The sequence below is a fragment of the Electrona antarctica genome (genome assembly GCF_951216825.1).
Source record: "Electrona antarctica genome assembly, chromosome: 6".
Lineage (NCBI taxonomy): Eukaryota > Metazoa > Chordata > Actinopteri > Myctophiformes > Myctophidae > Electrona > Electrona antarctica.
In genome coordinates, this window is record NC_136811.1 from 40,825,979 (window position 1) to 40,849,260 (window position 23,282).

Sequence of the window (23,282 nt, forward strand, 5' to 3'; positions counted from 1 at the left end):
CGCGTCCACGAATGGAGCCACTTCATCCCCCGGTCGACCGTTGACGTGCCTTAAAGTTTGCCCATGCAGTGCAGACTGACATGCATACGGAACCTGTCATTGAACGCCATCATAATGCCGCTTCATCTCCATCACTTAGTCTAGCTGAGCTGTCCCAGCCGTGACTCCCGTGCATGCATCATTTTCAGTCCGCTAAGCTGTCACTTAAAACTAAACATAACAATAACTTTTCTTTTTTAAACCGCACTTCAGGCACTTGGGAGACAAGAAACACTTTGGGGTTTTTATGTTTTTGGATATTTTAGTATATTTCAAGTTTTTTGATATTTTAGAATTTCAAAGTGTCTGTGATGTCACAGACACTGTCTCACTTAATTCCTTCCTGGACTCAGTAAGAGAGGACTGTTACCTTTTACGCAGAGCCTCGGTTTCAAAGGGCGCTGATGGGACGCTTGTTTTACAGCGCCAGCTACTACCTAGTACCTACCTCAAACCCTAACCTAACATAACCGCAAGCACGGAGCAGCGCATCCCTCACCAACCTTAATCCTGTGGTTTTAACGGACCCCTCACCAACCTTAATCCGGTCGCACCCCCCACCTTAATCTGGTCGCAGGACAAGCACCCCCTGCAGTGACCATCGACTACCAGGCTCTGCGATAAAGGTCATCCCGTAAGAGCGTAGGCACATAGTATAGCGTCACGAAGATGCAAGATGCAGCTTAGAGCAGGTGTCACTTCCTGGTTTTTAGACAGCTGGTCGATGGAAAATGAAGCTCGCTGCCATGCATCCCCCACAGCTGTTAAAAACCAGGAAGTGAAGCCTGGAGGACGCGATTTTTGCGGCTAGGTGTGCTCATGCCCTGAAACAGCCCTCCCCCTCTCCACAAGGTGGGGGTGAGTGCACCAAAGCATAGTAATCCAGTCTAGTTGAGTTGGTTTATTTTATCAGCCAAAGTGAAACGATTTTGCGACCGTAGGTCGCAGTTTACTATATGAAAACCTGCATTTTCCGTCAGTCGTGCGGTCAGTCACACCTCCATATATGGTGACGCCTCGTGACATCAAGCCTCCATGGTCACGCCTCGTGACATCATGCCCTGTACACTCAAGACACGCTCCATATATGGCTAGACCTCATCAAACCCTGTTACAGTGTACAGTGTACAACTGTACACTCAAGACACTTCCCCCACGCCACCCTTAGATCTCCATATATGGAGCTGACCTGTTCTGACATTCCATATATGTTGATCTGACCTCATCAAACCCTGTACACTCAAGACACGCTCCATATATGGCCAGTACAGAATTCATTCCATATGTTGATCTGACCCCCATGCCAAAGCCGAGCACCAGCGCTCGCCCAGCAGTCTGCCATCACCCATGGCGGATGCATGCACAGGGGCGAGGTTGCGTCTCGACCTTAGGGCGTCTTACTGGTAGCCTATGAGTGTGAGTTTTGGTGCAGTCTTGAATAGCAGACGGCAGTGGATGTTTATTGACTCAGTAGATAGCATGTACGGCTGGAATTATTAATCTTTTTGTCTGAGAGTTTGTTGACAAACTAACTCTCTCAAGAGTTAGACTCTGGGATATTTTCACATACATGCTCATTGCTCAGCCTCAGTCCTGTAAGGGTTTATTGTCCTCCTATGCATTGCAGGACAACATTCACCTTTTTACCACTCAAAAGATTGACGCTATCTTTTGTCTCAAACGCAGGCAGGTGCGTGCACACGCACACGCACGCACACACACACACACACACACACACACACACACACACACACACACACACACACACACACACACACACACACACACACACACACACACACACACACACACACACACACACACACACACGCAGTACGCACACGCACACACGTGCCCAGGCTGCCATGCCAGTAATTGACTCTGCCCTTAACAAACTTTAATTACTTAATTGATCCCCAATCAGCTACTTAATAATCAATTAGGCAAACCTATGGAAGTCGCTCATGTGCAGAGAGCCGGAGTCTATGACAAGGGTGTCAGAGAGTGAGAATGGAATAGATGGGAATGGAATGATGTTTGACTTTTCCATATTTGGGAGCTTTGATGTTCAATCTAAACAAAGATTGTGCAGAGACTATAGCACTAAACTTGGTTCTTTGGCTCATAATCTTACAGGAAGCTCTCTTGGTTTGGCTTTTAACCACTTGAACCCCATGCCCTCCTGCATGGTCTATCCTTAGCTGACTCCTTTCCCCCTCTATAAACCAAAACTGCTTCTCCTAGAATAGTTGATCTACAAGCTTACAACACACGCTTGTAGACCTGCTATTTTTGCAGAATGTTCACCTATTATGACATGCCCAGAATAGGCTAGTGTTCAAGTGGTTATAAGTCTAACGAAGTACGTTTATCAAATGGTCATTGGTTCCATTATAAAACCACTAGAGGTGCCTAAACGGATCTGAAGAACAAGTAGAGAATCTCTTAAAGAACCATACAGGGGCTGTTCGTATATGGCAGCGGTATACCATAGCATTGGTTCCCAACCTTTTTATACTGAAGTCAAGTACCACCTCAGAAAATATTTGGCTCTCCAAGTACCACCATAATAACCGGGCGACTGTGGCTCAAGAGGTAGAGCAGGTCGTCCAATGATCCATGGGTTGGCGGTTCGAATCCCGGCTCCTCCTGTCTACATGTCGTAGACAGTGTCCTTGGGCAAGACACTGAACCCCAAATTGCTCCCGATGTGCTGGTTGGTACCTTGCATGGCTTCCGCTGCAATCGATGTATGAATGTGTGTGTGGGTGGGTGAATGTAATGCACAATCTATGTAAAGCGCCTTGGATAAAGGCGCTATATAAATAAATACACCATTTACCATTTAACCGATGTTAAAATACAGGAGCGTATACCTGCCCATTTTGTTCCATTCCTAAGCCAACAATGCTGCTGCTCTGACAAAACTCTGTCTAATCACTATAATCAGCACAACTGATGATGTTTCTAACGTGATTAAATCTTCTATTAACGGCTAGGTGTGCTGTCATGCTCATTTCAGCACGGCTGGATAGCCTTTGTCAACCAATGGCTTGGTCAGAAGAAATTCCGGTAGTAATACATACAGTATATCATTCCACTTTTGTCTTTTTTCTCCTTTTTTGGGTGACTCCTCTGAGTACCACCAGAAGAGGGCTCAAGTACCACTAGTGGTACTATAGTACCAGTGGTTGGGAACCTCTGCCATATAGCACCCCAACCATCCCAAAGAACCACTGAAGAACCAATACAATGAGTAGAATAGGATCTATGCAAATACACCATTTTGGAAATAACTCTTTATACTTCCGGGCCACTTCTAACTTCCTTCAGGTGTTACCGATGATACGAATTAAGGCTCTGTTCCATTCTGGTCAAACAGAGTCAGGGTGCTGCTATTGTGCATGTTGGTTCACTGGGAACACGATATGGGTTCCAAATGGCCCGTCAATGGCATTCAATGTTAGTGTTTGCACAAACACTCAAAACTGGCCATTCATTGTCAATGGCATTCAATGTTTGTGTTAGGACAATGTTTGAGTTACACAAACCCTCAAAGCTGGACATATAGGAGGGGCTAGCGCCCCTCAAAAAAGTTTGAGAGCCAATGGTATCATTGGTAGGTAACACCCGTGAAAGAAGTCGGAAGAGGCCCGGAAGTAGAAAGAGTGACCTCCAAAACGGTGTATGTGCCAATGTTAATGCATATAGGTTTGATTCCTACTACCACAATTACAGCCAGACCGTAATCATGAATAAGTGCAGGGGCCACTACATGCAGTATGAACTAGAAAGGTGCAATTCTGGAAAATTGTTACGTATAAGTGTGGTTGCATTAACATGAGGGTGAAGCATGACAACAGTGTGTGAAGCATGACCAAAAGCTTCACTTTTCTGTTGTGCAAAGGTTAACAATAAGCAGGTTCACTTTGCTGGCAAAATATTCTCTGAGCGAGGACAATAGTGTGTTGCCTATAGCAACCACACTAAATAATACATGAATATTTTATGTTTTAATTCTACTACCTGCAAATATATAGTGATGAGACAATGACCAGGGACAGACTGCATGGTGATATGATCTGATAAGGCAGTGGTTCCCAAATGTTTTCATGCATCAAGGACCCCCAAATTGACACTAATTAGCCCGAGGACCCCCATGAGAGAAGGCTCTAGCAGTGATTCTCAACCTGTTTAATGGCATTTCTATCTCTCGGACCCCCAATTTATATTGTAAAATCAATGTAAATTTAACTCTGAGAGTGTGACCCATAAGGGTCCATTTGGTTCCTAACTATCATTTAGCTGGGGACCCCCACTTTGGGAACCATTGTGATAAGGCCATGTTGACATGATACGATTCAACTGCTACAGTGAATTTATCAATAACATTTTCTTCTTAGAAGGTTTGTGACCTCATGTGAACATGCAAGTGTGTCCATAATGCAAAGGTCAAAAGTCCATGGCATAACACATGCTTTAATAGAAGTAGAGTGGTGCCCGTTGGGCCTTCTTGGAACGATGCAAGCTGGAAATGCATGACCCACCCAGTTATTATGTCTGTGTCACTTTTATATGGAGTTCTTTGTCAGGAATGCCCAAATATGGAGTCTATGCAGAGATCTAGGGGTGATGTCAGAACATCAGTGTGATGTCAGCACAGGCCAACTCCATATATGGAGATCTTTGTGCTGGTTCTGGACATCCGTGTGTCCGACGGACTCGACACCGGTGGTGGTGTGGAACCCGTGTGTTCTACAGTAATTAGACAGGAAAGGGAGAGAGAGATGGGGGGAAGACATGCGGCAAAGGCCGACGGGCTCGGGACTCGAACCCGCGACACGCCATCAGGCTGGATTACTGGCTAGGTGCCTGGACTGCTCAGCCGCAACCCAGGCTGATGACAGTCATTTTTATGGGCACAAATGCAGACCATTTAGACACACACACACACACACACACACACACACACACACACACACACACACACACACACACACACACACACACACACACACACACACACACACACACACACACACACACACACACACACACACACACACACACACACACACACACACACACACACACACACACACACACACACAGAAGCCAAGCCATGCATGTGGTCAGAGCCACAGTCTGTGGGTCAGCTTCACCTCTTTATCGCCCTCTAGTGTCAGCTGTTGACGGCAGCTGTCTGTCAGAGCTCGTTAACCCCTCCAGCTGCTCAGTAGCTTCAATTCACTCCCACTGTTTCTCATCTGCTGTCCATACATTCACAGTCAGTGCTGTTAGTCAATGCACACTGCCATTTGACACTGTGCGTGTATGCCTGAGTGAAGTTTGCTTTGTATAGGCTATCAGGCTTGTGTGTGTGTCTGTGTGTGCGCTCGCACATGCACACACGTGTGCATCTGTGTGTTTGCTGCAGCTGTGTGTAACGTGTATGCCAGACTTGTGTGTGTGTGTGTGTGTGTGTGTGTGTGTGTGTGTATGTGTGTGTGTGTGTGTGTGTGTGTCGGGAGCAGGGAATATCAGACACTCTCACACACTCAGCAGATGAAAGCTTCGCCAATACTCACAAAGTCCCTGAGGATCACGGCAATATTGATGTGGCCACTGGTGTGTATGCCCTTCTGTGTGGCTAGGCACGCATGGAAGGGTGTGTGTGTGTGCATGTACTGAACATGGATGTGTGTGTGCGTGTGTGCATATATATATATATATATATATATATATATATATATACAATATATGTATATTGCGTGCACACACGCATATAATATACAATATACATTGTGCTATAACCTCTATTCACTGGCCTAAACCTGCTCTGTTCTCCCCAGCAACCATGCAGTGCTGTGTGTGTACCGGTACTTCACACTGACCCCCAAGGCGAGCAGAGCGCTCAGCCAGATGCAGTGCAGGGGCCTGGGAGCCATGCAGCATCTCTCTGGTACCTGGGAGGTGTGTGACAGAGTGGGGAGGCGCTGGCACAGGATGGATAACTGACCTATAGCATCCCCATTGATTGAGGTAATTAATATAAGTAGAGCAGGGGATTCTTAGCTCACTTTTCACCCGTATGGATTTGCTGTCTCCTCACATTTGGTATGTTTTATGTCTATCCGATGCAAATCCAATGTGTTCCGTCCCCGGCACCCCGATCATGACAGCTAATTTTGGTACGGCGGGCCGTTTTGACGGGGTGGGTTTTAATTGTGGACACAACGAAAAAGGTCTCGCCGTGACTGATGGATGTACAATCTAACGGGAATGAACGTCAGATCGTAGTTTAACTGAGCCGATAAAAGGCTCATATGTTATGTGTTGTATTTTCCGCAGTAGACTACACCGGTTTGTTCCTTGAGTGTCTGGGTTGGCTGGCGTGGGGTTTTATGTTTACAAAAGACAAATGAGGTGTTGTAGAGCTTTATGCACTGTAGTTCCACTGTAGGCGATTCATAATTATTTTCTGAGTGTGTCTGGCTTTATTGAGTGAATATGTCCAGCAAATGTTGTCCTATCACAAACATTAAATGCCATTGACAATGAATGGACAATTTAGAGTGTTTGTGTAAACACAAACATTTGCGTAACACAAACATTGATGACATTGATGATAAGAGCGCCACTCACTTCACACGTCCGGGATTTTTTAAATTCCTAAGTGTTTCATTTATTAATTATATATTATATATTTTTGAGGGGCACAAGCCCCTCCTATGCCCAGCCTTGTGTGTCTGTGTGTACCACGGAAATTGATTGGCTGAGCACGGAATGTGATGTATGATGATGTATGATGAATCTGATAAGAGCGCCCCTCACTTCACACAAGTGTGACTTTTTTACAGTGTTCACAAAATTATTACACAGTAAATTGCTCAGTATTCATTTGCCTCTGAGAATGCATGCCCATTGGTCCATTTCCCATTGTTGACCTGTAAGGGTCCATTTAGTTACAACTTACTGATGAATACTGATGATTTTACTGATGAGCATTTTATACAATGTAGTACGATGAAAATGATTGATGCTCTTCCTGAAATAGGAAGCATAGGATGGTAGAAAGGAAGTCTAGGAAGGCGCACACACGCATGCATGCACGCACGCACGCACGCACGCACGCACGCACGCACGCACGCACGCACGCACGCACGCACGCACGCACGCACGCACGCACGCGCGCGCACACGCACACGCACACGCTCACACACACACACACACACACACACACACACACACACACACACACACACACACACACACACACACACACACACACACACACTCTTTTCTTCCCTATAGCTGTTAGTCTCTGCGTGTGTCTGCTAAGAGGAGAAAGTGAAAGAAGCGATGGGTGAAAAAGCAGCGAGGGGGGAGAGGGAGGGGAGCATGGTGGGAGATGACACGACCAGGACAGACAGGAAGACAGGGAGAAGAAGGTGGGAAATGGAGAGAGAGAGGGGGGGGGGTGGTTGGTTGGAACAGAGAGAGGAAGAAAGAGCTCCACTGCCTAGTCTTAATCTGAGCTGTTCTGATCAATAGCCCATTTCCCATTGTTGCCAGAGCTGTTCGATCGCTACACCACGGAATTAACACACCCACTTTAATCTAGGGGGAGAGGAGAGCGGGAGGGAGAGGAGGTGGAGGAGGATGAAGAAGAGGGGGGGTTACGGGGGTGAGAGGGGAGCAGCTGTGGAGGCATTCTCAAATGAAATCAAATCTAATTGTTATCACTGTAGCCGCTGCACTTATTACTACCACTGTTACAATTATCCACCCACCATATAGCTTTTACCCCCCCCCCACACACACGTACACCCGGTGTCTTGTGGTGTAAACTGGACGTAAATAATCTGAATTAGTGTTTATTTGTTTCATTTTGCCAGTTTTAGATTGGATTGGTGTGAGGGGTGTGAGGCTGTGAAAGGATTTGCTCGTTCCTGGTTGACAGGGAATGGGTTTGCAGTATAGGGGGTATAGCCTATTGTGTGCTCAGTCTGTATCATCAACAACGGTGAAACCCTTCAAGTGGGGTTTCTGGGGAGAAACACAAATGTGTTACTCTTAGACATCCATCTGTCTGTGTTATGTCACCTCATTGAGAGTTCTTGTTCATGTGCCCCAGTTTAGTCATTTTATTTCTCCATAATCTTGGGGCAGGCATGTCCCTCTGACCTGGGCAAAACCTAAACCTAAAACATTATGCGCAGTACATGGGAAATAGTGCCGAAAAACCACAGCATTCAAACTGCTTGCGTACCAAAACTCAACTGGGGAGCATTGTTATGATTAAGTGATGTTTCTGCTTGGCTGTGTATTCTGGGAGGTTAAAAAGCATCCTTTAAGTATATCTGTGTAACAATACAGATATACCCATAAGACCACGGCAATAAAGTGATTATAAAAAAGGAATTTACAGCAATAATCCAAAATCTGCTAACTACGTCAACATCTCAGAGAATTAGATGTACCAAGTTCCTGTGGTGAAATATTAACAACAGCGCAAGCAATGATGCTTTGATATTGTGAAATGGTATTTCTATGACAAAAGACTCTACCTCAAAAAGCAGTCTACCAAAGATTTACCAACACGCGTTCCTCTCCATTACCAAAGTGAATAGTTGCACTAGCTCACTGCCAACACCTGCGTCTGGATGAAGAATATTGTTATCTACAGCTGTGGGTGCCGCCGAAGGGCTATTTGCTTACCGCCTCTCACTGGGGCATCATGATAAGGGAAAACGCAAGCAGAATAGCTCTAACCCCCTGCCAGCCCCCAGGCAGCCGCCCAACTTTTTTCCTTTCCAATCCATTCTACTTACTTGAGTCCTTTTGAAGTCATTTCATAACAGAGCAATTTTCTCGTTAGCGTTGGGCTTTAATTGCGGGTAATTAAGCGTGCTCCAGCGGTATAGAGAGCGTTGTTCGGAGGACCGGGGGAAATTAGCCGTAGTTCAGCTGTGAAATATGGGGTTAAGTGGGAGAAGGCGAAGGGAGAGGGGAGAACTGAGGGGGTCAGTAACTCCAAAACAGGGGGCAGGACGTTTAAAAGAAGCTCTGGGTAGAAGGTAGTAATAAAATAAAAATAAAAACGAACAGATCGTGCTCGGAAGAGACACAATTCAAGCAGGAGCCGAACAAGGTTGAAGAGGCTATTGTTGGGAAGAGCAAGATAACTGGAGATGCCTTGAAAGAGGATAACAGAAGGGTGAGAGTGCAGTCAATGGGAACCCCACAAAGGACAAAACCATGTCAAGGTTCCTGAAAGAGATGAACATGATGTACAGTGACATGAACGGAGGAAGATGAAAGTCAGCTTCATCACTTGGTGAAAGAGTATAGAAAGCAACATGTTACATATATATATATATATATACATATATACGTGTGTGTGTGTGTGCGTGTGTGTGGGGGGGGTGGGGGGGGAATATACTTTGGGATTGTCATCAGAGAACTTGGAATACCGTAGTACTATCAACTATCATCTATTGAAAGCTTTTGAGCAACATGGCCAAGTGACCAAACAACTATCAACATATGACTCATTTGAGCACCAGCCAGAAAGACCCTGTCATGCATGTATGTAGTACATGCATGTGCCAACAAAACCGTGGGATGGATCTAACTGGTATTGAGCGGATTAGAGACTTCACTGAGTGTGACCCTTGATTAAACGGCGAAACCTGCTGAAGAATACAGTCCCCCCCCCAGTGCCCTTGCATCCGTTAATGCTTTTATTTTAGCCCCTAACAGCTATAAACGTCAGTGGAGCCATAAAACAGATGAGGAATGATTGGGGGCCATTGACTGTACTGTCAGCGGCTCAGAGCATGAGGGGGACTAACTCCGTCGAGGGGGCCTTTATGAGTGCTTTATCCCCCGTGGAACCATCCCCGCTGACTATAATGAACCTGTTAAAGCCTCTATAAATATTGGCTCACATGCTTAGTGAGCGTTTGAATACCTCGGAAATAGGGCATCGTCGACAAACAAGCGAATGGGCGTCGGAGGTGGTGAAGGTAATGCCTAATCAATGACAGTGGAGCCCTCCCTGGCAATGGGCCCTTGAGGAGCAGTGATTTTTATGGCGGATACAGACAGGACAAGGAAACTGGCCTTTTTGTTCATCAGCCATAGTATTTAATTCACTGTGTGATACTGTCTGGACCAGTCAGCGTGTGATATTTAGATAAAAGCGCAAAATGACTTTATTTTTCCAGTTTGGAATGGTTTGGCTTCCAGGCTTCATCTGTGGCTGTGTATTTGCACCTAGTACTTTCACTATTTTACTAGCCAACTTGATTATTATACTGAATAGGAACACCAAATGATAATTGTCGAAGTTGCATTTAGAGCCACAATTTAGAGCCATAATTTACCAGAATTTAGGTGGTGGCAGATTCCCATACACCCTTGATACGGGTGCAACATAACATTCAGAAATGATATAGAATCTATCCCCTGACTTGACAGGCACCATTGGAGTGCTGTCACGATCCACAGTGTCAACAGCAACACAAAGTTATATTCATGTGATTGGAATATTGCAGTATAGCAATGGGAGGATTTTTAAGACAGGCCGTGTACAATTCATAAATTCCCTCCAAGATCGGGATAGGCCTGTTTAGAATTACAGAAGTCACCTCTGCACCCCTCCCCAAACATCAGCACCCACCACCCAGCACCCTACTCCCAGAGAGGAAATCTCCCCATGTTGGGTGCCATTGTTACAGATTAGATTGAGCCCAGACTGTCTTTATGAGAAACAAAAGATCTATCAGAAAACCAAAGGAAATCCAGCTCCTGGTGGAGGGAGATATAGCTTTATAAGGACTTAAGAAAGGCCTACACTGCTACATGCTAAGTATCTAAACCACGGAATACCACTGAGTTTTAGCATTACAAATTTACAATTCATTTCTCCCTAGAAATGTGGTGAACATTTCATAATTCTCTACTGGCTCCCTTAACCAAACAACATGAATTCTGATCTTCACCAAGATATTTAAAACATTACGCTGCACTGGGGTGCCTTGTGTAAATTTGCAATTTAGATTTCAAAGAAAATAACTGTAACCTAAAAGGATAGCTGAAGGAATATCATATTCAAACTGCTTGCGGACAGTGCAATAATAGACAGAATGGGACTTAGGATACTCAAGACTCAGTGTGAGTAGCTTATCTTAGTCATAGTTAGTCAAGTTATGTGTGAAACTAAGAAATGGTTAAGTGAATGTAGTCAAGTAGACTATCATTGAGAATTTAGGGAATGGGTAATAGGGTGATTAGATGTATTAGCCACATGCACCTGTGTAACTCTGTGTAATGTACCACCATCATATTAACATGTCCTACTACACTCTCTTCTCAATGCATGGTTGGCTCAGACTTCAATTGAGCTGGTGTTAAAAAACACTCTTGAATGTTTAATTGACCTTTTTTTTTCTCCTTTTTTTTAAGCAACCCTTTGTTTCACAGTAATGCAACATTCATCAAGCCAAAGCCTCTTTGATTTCAGAGCGGAATACATAGTTTTTAAGACTGACCAAGCTCTTCACAAGTCCATTGTTTCAACAGAACTATACAACCTCACAACATGTTGCAATGTGATGCGTTGTGAGCATGTAGATATATTATTTTCAAAACAATAAATCAAGTCATATACACACGCAATGTCAGGTGCCTCTTGAATCAACAAATAATAGTTTTGAGGGGCGCTAACCCTAGCCTGGCGCGGCCAGACTCATAGCGAGAGTTCACTGATGTTTCCTCCCCGCATAAGAAGAATCTTCAGTGAATCTCCGCTATGAGGCTGGCCAAGCCAGGCTACGCTAACCCCTCCAATGCATGGCTTTCAGAAATTACGTCATGTGGCAGCCGTGCACGTCTATGGACTTTAATGTTTGTTTAGAGCCTAATTAAAAATAACCAGTTGCCAGCCAAGTCTATGGACTTTAATGTTTGTTTAGGATAGTTATGATGTAATGTTTTGCTAGTCAAGTCTATGGACCTTTTTGTTTAGGGCAGTAAATAAATTAACAATGTAAGACGTCATCTGGCTGATATAAATACTGCCTTCACTGTGCCCCTCACTTCACACAAGTGTGTGTTTTCTTTAATCATTGCCAGTGTCTGTTGATGGCTGATTGATTATAAGTTGATTATAAGTCATTTTTTATACTTCCAGTGTTAAATTAACACTGATATCCTATATTTTCTAGGATACCAACGTATACTGTATAGGCTATTTTAGCATAATAATCTAGCACAATATGTATCGGGAAAAGTGTTTAAAGCTTATTTCTCAAATGTTATATATTAATTTCCGAGATAATGGTTGGCATGGTGACAAATACTGAATGGACATGAAATGCAAATTATTTTTTACATTTATAATAATGACATGACTTTGGCAAGTTCGCACTTATAGGCCTATCTCCAAGCTTGAACTTGAATATGGGAAACAGATAGGTATACTGTGGCCTAAGACTTTATACATAGGTACTGTACATTAATCAATCTGTAGTTTTTGAGAGAGAGAGAGAGAGAGAGAGAGAGAGAGAGAGAGAGAGAGAGAGAGAGAGAGAGGTCAGATGCAGACTCAATGTTTGTATTGTGGCATGCTTATTGTGCATCGATTCATAACCTGACAGTGTACACATTATCCATGGGCATAATGTGTGAGTGAGGACTATACTAGTATACTAGTATATATAATAGTACTCAAACACTGAAAGGTGACTATATGCATATAGGTTTACCAATATCAAAATATTACAGCACGCAGGAGCTCTGTTCCATATAGTTTACGGACCAGAGCTGAACTATAGCCCTGAAACATGAATGAATCATAATCGTCATGTGAACCATGGCTATATAGCAAGAACCCATAGCTGCCGTTTTGTGTTTACAACTTTAACTGTAGCCCGTAAATGTTCCCCCCCTGGAGAGTATTTGAGTGAACCCTATATTTCAGTTGCCTGACCTTGCGCACGCTACTTTTCAACTCGCAAACTCACTTTAGTGTTTCGTATCATTTTTTTCCGACAAACGCATGCGGTGCTTCAGGGATTAGTGTCGATCTATTTGGGTGGGAGACGGGTTGAACAACTCTCCGGTGTCTAGTCTATACAAGTATACATCAATCAATTTCTGAACGAGGCGCACGGTTTCGCTCTCCAAAGTAGGTTGCATTAGGCTACTTGCCTCCCAATGCTTAGTTCCATCATGGCGTTCTTACGCGCGTCATTTTATTATCAATGCCACTTACGATAACTCTACGAAAGGACAGAATAAGAAAGTGGGATGTTTACCTTCACCGATGCACCTTCATTGACTTCCCGGTGTAGGTCCCACGTGATTTTCCGGGATCCTGTCGCCGTGCGTAAAATTACAGTTTTCTTGTCTGGACAGTTTAGGAAAAGATTGAAACGCACATTCCTCTAACATTTTTCAAGACTAGCCTACACTTACAGTTACAACACATAGTATTAGAAAGCGGAATACTGGTGAGGTGTGAAAGCCCAAAAGAAAAGATCAGGTGAATTTGAGAAAGAAAACAAAAGTTGTCCATGGAGAAACCAAAAAGTTATGCTGCAGGAAAATAAAAGTCGTCCACTTGCGCGCCGCTATAGGTTACTTCTATAGGCTACGCGTCCGAAATGCGTATCAACAGCTTTGTGAGAAAATGTAACTTTAGAATAAATGTAGCTTAAAAACAAACAAGGCTGTGTGTATACTAGGGTAGCTACCGCCTGTGAGGAGGAGAGTGATCATGACAGAATGGATGAGAGGAGGGGAGAGACTTCCTCCAACCACACACCAACCCGCCTCAACTGGAAGCCGCTGCGCTACAGGGTGTTCTAACTTGTTCCCGTGTCCGTGAGACTGAGACAACATTGACCCACCGACTGAAAGCGTGCAGGGAGACCACCTCGGAAAATATAGCCTATAGACGGGTCGGTTAGATAACGGATCGATCGGGTTGTAATTTTGTCCAAAGTCGGGGAAAATAAAGTTCATAGAGGAATGAAATTTTAAAACAGATGGCGAATCCCTTCGCCCTAAATAAGATTCGATCTTTCGGAATGGAGTGCAGATAATATTTGCTTGGACGTAACACGTCTGATGAAAATGACGGGTTTTTCATTTTGGACAGGTGGGGGTAGATGGAGTGGGGGGTGCACTGTGGGCGTCATGGGCCGGCCGGGGGAGTGGGGGACAGCAGCGTGGAGAAGATAGAAAGTGGATATAATGTGTCTAGGGACAGACACTAAAGTTGGGAACTTGGGAGAAGGGAACGCTCGTGTTTTTTCCCCTTCAGATCTCATCCAAAGAACCCCTCTCTTCCCCCACATCCACTCTCCATTTGCCCCAAAGCGCCGCAAATCCCCCTTCCTCCGGATCGCCCCAGCGTTCCACAAAGAGAGAGAGAGAGAGAGAGAGTAAGAGGGAGGAAAGGAGAGAAAACAAGAATACCAAATAAATGAGAAATTTTCGTACAGGCCCCGCTTCCGTGCGTTCCATGCTAGCAATAACAATTAAATATCGACCGCTTTCTCGGCCGGAGAGAACCTGAGATACCCGGAGACTGCCAAGTACTGAGACCCCCTCCCTCCCCTCTTTTTCTCCATCTTCCACATATGCACTCTCTCAGTCACTCACTCATTCACTCACTCACTCACTTTCCCCCTTTTGCCCACCCTATATAAGTATATCTCCTTTTCCTTCTAATACAAGTCTATCAAGCCAATCTCTTCTAATTTGGTGTATCTCATTTCTCTTCGTCCTATCCCTCAGCCCAATTTCAGCCCCACTTTTAGGTGTTGATTGGGGGGGGGGGGGGGGGGGGGTGTTACAAGATGACTTCCTCACGCCGTGCATGTCGTCTATATTAAAATCAATTATGAATTGACTTTACTTGGTGTAGGTGTTATTGTACAGCCACGTTAGGCATGGGGACATGTTTAGACTTCAAGTTGTCATAATCAGGGTATAAATTGGCTATAGGCCTATCCGTTAAGACATTCATGCCAGCGGCACATTGTAGCCTATGCGTTGCAGCGTTTGTGTATAATGGAAAATTAATTTACTATAGCTGCATAACAAATATGGCTAACCAGACATGTGCACAGGATGTGGTGACCGTTTTGAGACTCATATCATTTTCTTAGACACCAATGCATTTTAGACACCTTTTTACGTTATGTATGTCTGGAATCTCTGGATTATTCATATTGATGGCCTATATTCCTATAATCTATTTGGAGGCCTAACTCAATTCAATAGTGAAGGCTGTCTTCAGGGTATGGTCTTTCTTGGTCCAAGCAGACAAACAAGACCCCGCTGCCTTTCCAACAACCTCCTTTTGTTGATTGACGTGTCCCTGGATTTGTGAAACTCGTGACAAGAATGCCCGAGTCTGGGTGACATTATGTTAGACTTAAGTCCCGAGCACGCAATGCCAACTTTTCGAAAACGAATTGCACAACTATCAAAAGTTTCTCCATCATTGTCGTTGTGTCTTGTCTCGCCTCTCCTCTTTATATTTTTTTCCGCCTCAGAACTCCTCTCTAGCTCTCGCACCCAAGCCATTCGATTTCTATTTATTTCACCCCCCCCCCCCCCCACACACACACACACACACCCGCCCCCCTCGCTCCGCCACCCAACACCTTTGCTCGGTCTTCTCATCCGATCTCTCCATTTTCACACCTCTCCGCATCTCTTCTAGTCCGCTATTAAAACCCGTTCTCCCCCCGCCGTCGCCCTAATTCTCTGTTCTCCGTCCCACTGTCTGTCTCCCACTTCCCTCTTCAGTCCACGTCGTTATCTCACCGTTTGACTTTAATTAGCGAATGCATTAATTATCTACGCCCCAATACCTGCACCATTAACATACCTCTGCCCCGGAGCTCTCACCCTCCAAGGCCGTTGGGCTGGAGAGTATAGCTTATATGTGCATGTCTGTGTGTCACCCACAGAAAGAGACACACAGACAGGCGCGCAAAAAACGTTCCCCTTCTCATTTTTCTCCTTTTACCCCATGCCTCTGTTTCACTCGATTTCTCGGTCTTCCAGTCTTTGCCCCCTACCTATTTCCCCCCAGTCATCTCTCCCCCGTCTATCTTTCTTCTGCCCCCCTCCCTCGCCTCTACACTCTCCTCTTTCTCTCTCTCTGTGTGCCTAGCAGTCGCCTCTGCCGGCAAGTCTCTCTACCCCGGCGTTGGAATTATGAAAAATGCGCCCATCGACAGAGCGCCTCAGCTTCGATTAGCCGAGATGGGACATGACAGGCCGCGATCAATACTTATACCGTCCTATAACGTGTCAACTAATGAATCAATCTCGGCTAAATTTTCCATTTTTCAAAAGCCGACGCGAGAGACTGGAATATCCTCTTTTGTAAAGATATTATTATCGATTTCGTCGGCAATTTGACATAGGGGGTAGTTAATTCCACTCTAGAATAAAATTGAAAACACTTGAGATTGAAGTGAGAGAGGGAGAGAGAGAGGGGGAAGGAGGGAGGGATGGAGGGAAGCAAGGGCAGGCAGGAGGGGAGGGGGAGAGACGGTTGTTGACTTGATAAAAGAGAATGGGAAGATGGAAGGAAGGGGAAAAAGGAATAGGAAGGAGAGATACCACATGGTAGTATATTGCAGAGACAGCAGTATATCTGTTTATCTATATCTGCCCATATCAAATATATATATAGGACTTAGCTGAAAATCTATCTATCTCTATCTATCTATCTATCTATCTATCTATCTATCTATCTATCTATCTATCTATCTATCTATCTCTCTCTCTCTCTCTCTCTCTCTATCTATCTATCTATCTATCTATCTATCTATCTATCTATCTATCTATCTATAGTATCTATCTATAGTATCTATCTATAGTATCTATCTATCTATCTATCTATCTATCTATCTATCTATCTATCTATCTATAGTATCTAGTATCTATATCTATAGTATCTACTATCTATCTATAGTATCTACTATCTATATATATCTATAAATACAAATCTATCAGGGTAAATTATGTATTTTGGGGGAAATATTGTTTTGTTAAAGGTGCATGTTTAGTGTGCATGTCTGTCTGTCTGTCTGTCTGTCTGTCTGTCTGTCTGTCTGTCTGTCTGTCTGTCTGTCTGTCTGTCTGTCTGTCTGTCTATACCTGCATATGCTGGAATGTTCTGTTTTTGAGGGGCGCTAGCCCCTCCTATGTCCAGCTTTGAGTGTCAAACAATGAATGCCATTGACAATGAATGGCCAGTTGAGTGTTTGTGTAAACACAAACATTGTGTAATTGAAGACGAAGGTGAGGAAGCAAATTGTGATTGGCCGGAATGAGATGTATATGATGATGTATATGATAAGATGATAAGATGATAATATATATATACATACAGTATATGTGTGTACTGTTGTTTAGTATGTTTATATTTATATATACACTTGTGAGTGTGTGAGTGTGTGAGTGTGTGTGTGAGTGTGTGTGTGTGTGTGTGTGTGTGTGTGTGTGTGTGTGTGTGTGTGTGTGTGTGTGTGTGTGTGTGTGTGTGTGTGTGCATGCGTGTGTGTGCTGTGTGTGTGTGTCTGTGTGTGCGTGCGTGTGCACATGCACGGGCGTGCGTATCTGTGCTTGAGGAGAGAGAGAGTCAGCATGTGTGTCACAAAGTGAAATATAGATGGAGGAGCCCAGTTTTGTGAGTGCGTGCGTATGTGCGTGCGACTTGCGCGCGTGCATGTGTATGTGTGTGCGTGCACGTGTGTGTGCGCGTGTGAGAGAGAGAGGGAGAGAGGGTCAGTGAGGTGCAGTGTAACTGTCGACAATCACAGCCTTATTTACCTGTCAAAAACACTATCATCCCATACAGCCCCAGCCAAGCAATTTCTCCTGTCTCTCGCTCCCTTCTCTCCTCTTTCTCTTTTTCTTCTTCCCTCTCTCTCTACCTCCAATTACAACCTAGAGGGCTATTTCTCTCCAGGACAAAAACACTCCCGGCTGCCCTCCCTTTCCCTTCCGATAGTAAGCCTCTCTTTCTTTCTCTCTCTCTCTCTCTCTCTCTCTCTCTCTCTCTCTCTCTCTCTCAAACACACACACTGACCAGCCCTTTCCCAATCTTTTTTCCTAGTTGGAGAGTGGAAATGAACAAGCAGTATACATACACCACTTATCACAGTCCATGCTGTAGTGTGTTTGCAGAGCGATGGCTTGGAGAGGTGTTGGGTCTGGTGCATGGATACTGCTAAAGTTCCTTAGGTTTATAGACTGGGCTTTGCCCCAGTCTATAAACCTACTTTATAACCTTATTTCTAACCCCAGCTGTCCCTGTAACTTTATCTTATTTAATTTAATCCAGTACTATTGTGCATATTGTATAGAGTAGGAGACTCTGTCTATGTCTTGGAGACATGCCGCACCAGTGTTTCCCTGCTTGTGAGAGAGACAACCTAACATTCACAAGGACACTTGGACGAGACATAGTTGTTGCAGTGAGGGTTAAACATGGTCACTTTTTTTAAAAGATATTTATTTGGCTTTTTCTGCCTTTATTGATAGGATGAAAGTAGTCTGACAGGAAATGGGGAGAGAGCTGGGAGGGAAGACACGCGGCAAAGGCCGTCGGGATCGGGAGTCGAACCCGCGGCACGCCATCAGGCTGGCTCAGCAGCCTAGGTGCCCAGACGCGTCTGGGCCAAGATGGTAACTTTAACTACAATATTGAGCAATCATAATGTGGTTATTGTGGATGTATTGTTCCTCCAAAATGTGTGCCAGTTCTTCTCTTTTGTTATGATTGCCATTCCTCTTGACAAAGGTTCTTCTTAATTACATTTGTATCTGTACCCATGAAGTGCCACCAAAGTAGCCCACTTTGGTTGGCAATATTTAGTGTATGAAATAACAGTTTTGTTTTCATTATTGCTGTAATGCTGTATTTGTCTCAGGATGAAGCATGACGCTGTGGATACTGAAAAGCAGTGATGCTTGTGTTACGAAAGGAGAGAGAGGTATAGTATAATAATAATACAAAAAACAAAGTCTGTTCTGTTGGCTGATTGTAAAGACTGGCATTGGTGCTGTGCTCTCCAGAAGCAAGGTGCTGAATTATATGACAGAGGAGCTATCCATGGTGCTGAATAACCACTTGAATTAGCCTAGTGCATGTATTCTATGGTATTTAACCACATTAACCCTATTATGGGCATGGCATTATGCAAATATGCATTTATTTATTTATGTTTGTAATTAAGAAAGGAAAAAGAAAAAAAAATCCATATATATTCAAAGAAGTAAAGTGCAAGCTCTCAATGCTTTGCAATGCAATTTTCACGGTTTGGCTTAGGCCCAAAGTGAATAGGGTGGTTAACATATTGGCTTACATATAGACAAAAAAGTATAAAACAATGGCTTATAGGCAGATCTAGCTCTGTGATCACTTGAATTAATGAATCAATATGTAGTTTGGTATAATTATGGACATTGTATGTAGTCTTGCCATCCTAACAAGGACCTAGTAAAACATAGAAAGATGACGAAAGTCCTAAATTAAAGGTATATTTTAGAGTTGGTTTAGAATGATGAAGAATAATTTTTTCGGTCATGACCATATTGAGTAGGAACAAAGATTGCTCGGTAAACAGAGAGCTTCTGGCTCAGTTCTCTTTTTATCACAACAGTGCGGTACAGCGACTGCAATACCGCCCCTGCTGCTCTGATTCCCTGGCTGATCTCCTGCTCCGTCCTCCCCTCTGAAGACCCAAAGATACCTGGGCCATGAAAGACTCATTCCCTACCCGGACTGCACAATCCATCGGTTTGCTTGCTGCCCTGACAAAAAAAATTAAGAATACTAGACATCTTTTTTTTAACATTTCAAAAGAGGTCAAGTGTTTCCTTGCAAAGCTAAATGAATTATCCCTTATAGGTCCACACATAAAAGCTAACAGAGATCGTTTCGGGAACATAGAGAATCAGCTCTTCAATTTGATGTGAGCTTTAAAGAGCAGTCAGCCAATCACTAAGCTGATTGTCCAGTGACATTAGGGACTATGCGACGTGTTTATCCTTGTATGGAGGAACTTCTGTGACAGATAATTCAGAAGGATGGCAGTTAGTTGGTTGAGTGACAGACCGTGATAGATTGGGCTGCCTGCCATACAGCCTGGCTGGAAAATGACTGAAGAGGGATTTTGCTGATACATGACTCCAGAGGATACTTGGGGGGCCTTTTTATTTCCGTTTCCAAAGCTGGCACTTGTGACTGAAACATAACACTTGCACACACCACCACCTCGCACGTGCGCGCACACACACACACACACACACACACACACACACACACACACACACACACACACACACACACACACACACACACACACACACACACACACACACACACACACACACACACACACACACACACACACACACAGACTGACAGCGGTTGACTACCTGTCTTAGTGACTGGTTCAGTAAAGGGGCATCTGACAAAGCCATTAACGGGACTGTGTAATACCTATGTCTGGTGGGAGTACTAGGTGACAGAAAAAGCCATTCATGGACAATCTCCATGACTGGTGAAGTACCATGATGTCTGTCAGTCTGTCTGTCTGTCTGTCTGACTGATAAAGATAGGCAGAGACAGGGACACCAGAGAAACAGAGATAAAGACCTGTGGGAGACATACACAGAGCCACGCACCATGTCAGAAGAAATGTAAAATCTTAAGCGTAATGTATACCTACTCCCATGGTGTTCCTGGACTATGATAACTGTGAAAAACGGAATGCATTGTGCAACAAAAAGTGTAAATGCCCTGTACACTACAGGCAACCAAACAATGCAGGATGGGTTTATTGCTGTTTACCATTTTAGCCACTGTGGTTTATAATACAAAGCATTTAAAGATTTCCTTAATTAAAATTGCAGATCTTCACGCTCACACCATATCACATCTGCTATATGTTGCATACAATTACAGAGTGCACCTCAACGCAAGGTTTCCCCATGACTAAACTTAATGTTCACCTGCAAGTTAACATGGTTTACAACTTTACACTTTACAGTGTGGCTATTGGGTCCAGACTGACATGGGCCACAAGCGAGTGGAGTAAGCAGGAGCAGGGGAGAGTTGTGGACAGAGAGATGGCGCAAGAGACAGAAGGCAGGGTGAGAGACAGGGACAACAAAGTCATGTGAGACAGCCAGAGAGAATGAGTGAGAGACAGATAGGGAGAGAGAGAGAGAGAGAGAGAGAGAGAGAGAGAGAGAGAGAGAGAGAGAGAGAGAGAGAAGAAGAATGTTGAATTGAATGTGTGTGTGTGTGTGTGTGTGTGTGTGTGTGTGTGTGTGTGTGTGTGTGAGTGTGTGTGTGTGTGTGTGTGTGTGTGTGTGTGTGTGTGTGTGTGTGGACACACGTGCACATATTAGGCCAGGGCAGGAGGCATGGAGGCAGCTAAGCAGAACCAGCCAGCCCTCACAAACCAATCAGGCCTTCATTAGGCTGGGCGGGAGGGATCGATGGGCAGCCCGCATCAATTAAACAGAACCCACACCACCCTACACACACACAAACACGCACACACGGACACACACACACACACACACACACTCTTATCATACAACATCGCTATACCACACCTATTGCCATTCTATACACTACTACATTGCATGTATACACACATGTACGCACGCACGCACGCACGCACGCACGCACGCACGCACGCACACACATACTTATTCTATACGCTGCTGCTACCACGTTATACATTATATAATCGAGTTTGCACCAAATCCAAACAAACGGTATCTCATGACACTTCAAAACCATACTCTTTAAAGTACAGAGACCCAACAATTCCCTCATGAGCAAGCACCTGATGACAGCAGCAAGGAAAAACTCCTCTTTTATTGGAAGAAACCTTGAACAGAACATGCATGGCTCTAGGTGGGCGGCCATATATGCCATGACTGGTTGGGGGCAGGGGGGGGGGGGGGGGGGGGGGGGGGGATAAACAGAAATGCACAGCAAACAATATTAATGGAAACCCTCGTTCCGCAGGCAGGGGGTGGCTGCTATCATGATCCATGGAAGCCAGTGAGACAAGAAAGCGTGAAGAAAAAAAAGTCAACTTAGTAACATGTATAGTCATGGGACATGAATGCGTACAGATAGAGAGGGCGAGGAGGAGAGAAGTGCTCAGTGAATCAGAAGTTGCCCGGGAGCATATAGGGCTATAGTCAAGGTCAATTAAGCCTGAACCAGCCCTAACTATTTAAGCTTTACCAAAAAGAAAAGTTTTAAGCCTATCCTATTCTCCAGAGAGGGTGTCTGCATGCCTGCCAGACCAAAACTGGGAGATTGTTCCACAGGACAGGACCATAGGCCGGAAGGTCGGAAGTCAGAGATTATATATGTTTCTAAGGTGTTTATAGAGCCTATAGGCGTTCAAAAGTCTGATGGAGGTGGGCACAAAGCTATAGCTGAGACCCTTTTTGTGAGTTTTGATGCTCTGTATCGCCGGCCTGAGGGCATTAGTTCGTAGTATGAGTGGGTAACATCACTATACGTGATGTCAGAAGTCAGAACAGGCCAGCTCCAGGCCTATGGAGATCTTGGGGTGATCAGGTGTGATCAATTGTCCGGATCTCGGGCAGAGGCTTTTGTGCTGGTTCTGGACAACCGGCTATCCAACGGACTCGACACCGGGCACTGCACTCCCTGTGGTGGTGTGTAACACCGTTCGCCCCACAAGTCGGTGGGGCGAACGGTTCTCATGTGCAATACAGACGTACGTATACACACAGAGACGTGGTGCATTTATATAGATAGATGGACTAGAGCAGTGCCGGTTAGGCACTGGCCTACATGGAACGATGCAAAAATTGAGTATATGCAGATGTCAGAACATAGGCCAGCTCCATATATGGAGATGAACAGAGCCTGGGCATGCAGGGGCCCTGTCCAGAGCCCATGGGCAGAGTCTTTTGCGCTGGTTCTGGACAGTTGAAGTCGGTGGGCGAACGGTTCTCGAGTTACATATGGATTACAGACATAGAGACGTGGCACATTTATAGATAGATGATGATAGCACATTGTGGTGACTGACCAGCTATTGTAAAAGTATATGTAAAAGCCTTGCAGCAATCAAATGCATACCATGGTTCGTTCTTAACCTATAGCCTAAAGTTCTAGGCTTTGAATAGGCTGC